The sequence below is a fragment of the Otolemur garnettii genome, unplaced genomic scaffold (genome assembly GCF_000181295.1).
Source record: "Otolemur garnettii isolate 467f Iridium unplaced genomic scaffold, OtoGar3 scaffold00128, whole genome shotgun sequence".
Taxonomy (NCBI): Eukaryota; Metazoa; Chordata; class Mammalia; order Primates; family Galagidae; genus Otolemur; species Otolemur garnettii.
The window spans coordinates 1289309-1293661 of NW_003852523.1; the positions used below are offsets into that span (position 1 = coordinate 1289309).

General features: G+C 55.8%; 1 protein-coding gene across 1 annotated transcript in view; it reads left to right on the forward strand.

Annotated features, from left to right (window-relative positions):
• The first annotated feature begins 2702 nt into the window (after positions 1 to 2702).
• The window catches only part of MX2 (MX dynamin like GTPase 2), a 32912-nt gene continuing 31261 nt past the window's right edge, over positions 2703 to 4353 (forward strand). Inside the window, exons 1-2 of the mRNA XM_023518105.1 lie at positions 2703 to 2731; positions 3813 to 3946. The gene's annotated coding sequence lies outside the window, so the exon portion shown is untranslated. The remainder of the gene's footprint in view (positions 2732 to 3812; positions 3947 to 4353) is intronic.

A 4353-nucleotide genomic window follows, 5' to 3' on the forward strand; every position in this document is an offset into this window, starting at 1 on the left:
AGATAGATGCCCACCCCATGCTCCTGCTGTGTGTCAGCCCTACCTGCTGGAGCCCCATTGCCCTAGGTCAGCCCAGCTAGGGAAGGCAGCCCCTCTCTCAGGCTGACAACCTCCCTCCAGGGAACAAGTGTTTGTTGTGAGTGGAGAGACCATGGCCAGGACTGCTGAAAGCCAGCAGTGCTCTGGCCCCAAGAGGAGCAGGCGGGCCTGCAGACCCCCTGCCTGGGCAGAGCCCTCCCGTGCCTGGCGCCTGTGTGTCTGCTCTAATCCAGGTAGGAGCTGAACTGTGTCTCCCAAATTCCTCTATCCAGCTCCTAACCCCAGGACCTCAGAATGCAGCCTTCTCTGGAACAGGGCAATGGCAGATGGGATGAGTTGGGAGGAGGTCACTCAGGAGCTGGGTGGGTTCCCAGTCCGACACCTCTGGTATCCTTATAGAAAGGATAGAAATCTTTGGATGCAGATAACGCACACAGAGAAGGCCGCATGAGAGTGAAGGCAGAGACTGAGGCGATGCTTCTCCAAGCCCAGGAATGACAAAGATTGCCCGCACCCGCCAGAAGCTAGGGGTTGGCTGGGACGGCTCTGTCCCCAGAGCCTGCAGAGGGCACACCCTTGCTGGCACTGCCGTCCGTCCCAGCTTCCGGGATGGTGAGCGTGAGTGAATGTTGTCTGAGGCCCAGGCTCACTGCACTTTGTTGTGGCTGCCCCAGGAAACTAACGTAAGGTCCTTTAAATTCTGAGCCCACATGCACGTGGAGATTTTTGAGTTTAAAAAAAAAGAAAAACGGAAGGGGGGAGCACATTTTTACTGTGGCTGAAACTGCTGTGTCTTTACAGCATCTTTGCCCAGCATTCCTGCGGCAGCCCCTAGGCCCCAGCTACCCCCTCCCCAGGTCTCTCCTTGGCGGCCCCACCAAGGGCAGAGGGCTGGGAGTTGATGTTTCCCCACTATGTGGTCTTAGACTGTCACTTCCTCCGTGAGAGCACCTGCCACTGGCCAGGCCAGGTGGCCCGACATGTCCCCTGCGTGGTGTGGACCCTGCCGGTCATCCCTCACCATGTCCTCTGTGTCATCCGAGGAGACATCTGCATGACCTGTCTGTGAAGGGTATGACAGGGTCTCCCCACAGCACTCAGGGAAGAGGTGAGTGTGAGCCTTTGGGATCTTGCATCTTCATCTAGCTGCATCCTGTGTGGAGTGGGAGGAAGAGCAGGACACAGCGCTCTGCCCAGCGACTGTGACCCACCCCCTCCCTGAGGCTGCAGCCACCACAGCCCCCCTCTCAGAGAAGTGGCCTGCAGACCAGAGCTTCTTAGGGCGTTCCGTTCATCCGGGCCGACCCGGTGAGGACAACCTGACGGTTAAGGTTGCAGGTCGGGTGGGCAGGTGCCCCTAGTCCTTCTGGGGTGCTAGTACAGGAGGGGCTTCAGCTTCAAAGGGGCGTGGGGGCCCCTGACCCACAGGGGCTGCTGCCATCACCCTGTCTGGCCTCTCTGGCTCTTCCTTCGGCCTCTCCTGAGGCAGTGGACATGCTGGCCTGCTGGGAAGGACGTTCTGGTGGAGCAAACACTGCCCACACTGGGGTCCCAGCTCCTACCTCTTCTTCACCTCCACCCTGCAGGCTCTCTGGGGTCACAGGATTCAGGGACATCAATCCCGAAGACAGACAATCTCCTTTCTAAGACTGGGGTTTTATAAAACATTTTTAGTCTTCTAAATTTCTTCACAGTTAAACTTAACCTCAAGGGAAGTAAATAAAATGAAGGAGCAAAGTGGGGCTTAGGATGGTTTCTTTAATTTACAGTAATGGTGGTTTGTGTTGCAGAGAGGGCCTAGGAGTGGGACAGGGAGAAGCTGCCTTCTTCCCCCCTCCCGGCCACCCCCAGGCCCGGAGATGCTCCTTGGGGTTCCCAGACCTCCTGGCTCTGGAGGTGGGAATGCCCAGCCCTCCCTAGCTTTGGGCATAGAGCGGGAGCCCCTGGGGACTCCGTGGTTGTGCATCTTCACATTTGCAGATGAAGTAACCGAGGAGCATGTCACAGCCTCCTCATTTTGGGTGGGAAGAAAACCGTCTTGGTGGGAGGTGTGGATGCTTTGGGGAGCTACCTGTGCTCCTTTGGAGAGAGGTGGTGTTTGTCTGGCATGGCTTAGGTGTGAGGCTGCACAGGACAGTCCAGAACTTTGAGATCATGCCCGAGCACATCCCTGGGCTGTGTCAGCAGTGGCTCTGTGAGGTCCAACATGGGAGCCATGTGTGGCTATTTAAGTTAATACAAGTCATGTGCACGCCAAAGTCCGGATCCTCCATCGCAGCTGTCACTGGCAAGGTGCTGGACAGCACCCGCAGCTGAGCTCCCAGGGGTTCCGTGCATGGTCCCCGTGCCAGTCTGCCCTGGAAACACGTCAGAGCATCAGCAACACTGTCTGTGGGCCTCAGACCTGCTGGACCAGACTCCAGGGGGTCCTGGCTCCCCTGTTTCCCCAGCCCTCCTGGGATTCCAATGTGGCTCAAGCATGAGGACCCCTGTCTGAATCATTTGGGAAGTGTTTGTGATTGAGTTTCATTTCTGGGTACAGGCCATTTAGTTTCATTTCTCTCACGATTTGCTGGTGACAGAGCCGGGTGGAGGAGGCTGGAGGGGAGTGGCTGACATGCCACATAAAAGCAGGGCAGAGGACGGGAAGGAGGTGATGTTCTCGGTCTCCATTCTGGACCTGCACTGACTGGTAAGAGCGGAATCTGCACAGGGAGGACCGTTCACATCGAAAATGACACAGATGTGCCTTTGAATATATTTCCTGAGGGACATGACATTTGCCTGGTGAACTTGGTTTGAGCCAGAAGTCAGGGGCCATGAAGATAAGTTTCCGACGCAGCCTGGTGTGAGTGGCAGGACAGGTTGGGTTGGCACCAGCCACGACAGCCCCGTGTGCAGAGGGAGGGTCCTGGAGGGGAGGTGACTATCTTTGGAACACAGGGTGGGCCCCAGCCTGAGTTTGTCTGTGGGACAGCTTTGGAGATAGCTTTGTTAAGTGTCCTACAGAGTTGGGGTGGAGCTTGCGCCCCAAAGCTGGTCTCTGGGGAATTCATTTGTGGTACAATGACATGGCCTCAGTGAAATGTCAGGAAACTGCCTCTCAGAGGGAGGGGCAGGTGGCTGGGGTGGGGAGGGACCTGGCTTCTAGCATTTGCCCATTCTCAAGGTGTAAATACTTCCCCACCTTCACCCACCAGGGCCTTCCTTTCCAGTAGTGCCCGGAGAGAGGGGCTGAAGCTCAGCCAGTGGGAGCCAACTCCAGCACCCCAGGCCCCTGCACTTGAAGTCCATTTGATAAACTGAGGCTAAGCATAAAGGAGACAGGGGGATACTGGTGAAACGTTTTAAGAACTGTTCTTTCTCATGGCATTTAGACGTTTTTCCTTAGTGGCTTAGGAAGAAGCAGGGTTCCAAGCCCCCTTTCCTTCCTCCCATCCTCCTCCTCCTTTAATCCACTGTGCTTTTTCTCCCCAATGGCACTCATGACCTCCCAACTCAGCTCTGTGCCTGTTCTCTGGCTCCAGGCTCAGAAGGTCAGCTCCCCTGAGGATCTCTGTCTGCTTGACTCCCAGATGAGGTCAAAATTTAAGTTTGAGAACTCATCCTAGAAATGGTGCTATGAACTTCACCACTGAATGTCACTTCAGTCACCTGTGGTGTTCCCCCCTTGGAAAGCTGTGCACTGATGCCAGAGCCTAGTCCACCCTTCAAAACGCTGTTTCTAGGATGAGATTGAGAACTTAATTGTCCGACTTCATACATGTCCCTAGGTCTTGAGGTGTCCAAGAAGTATCTTCGAATAAGTGAATGAATAACACCTGAATATTTTTACGGACACACGGAGGCAAGCACAGGCGATGAGGCTGTGTTCTGTGTCTGTGGCTGGGCAGCCACCACCCTGCAGGTAATGCTGGGGCTAGAGCCAGGGGATGCGGCAGAGTGACCCCTGAGCCCAGGACCTGCCCAGGGCCTGGCAGAGCTCTTGGACTGTTTGCGGAGAGCACTGGTGGAAGACACAGATTGCCTTAACTTCAGCAGGCTCTGCCACATCCCTCGAGGCCATTAGCCCCTTTCCAAGGAGTGGGGTTTGCTTTATCCTTAATCAAACCTCCAAACTGCGCAGGTCCCCGGGAGGGAGGCCAGGTGCAGGGCAGAGCGAGCTGCAGAGATCCCACTCCCAGCTCTGAACTACAATGGTGGCAAAGCCTTTGGCTTCCTTGTCTACAGGCTGAGTAGGTCCCCTGCCCTCTCCACCTCACAGGCTCTTTTGAGAATTCCAGGGGATGACAGAAGCAGAAGTCCCCTGGGAGG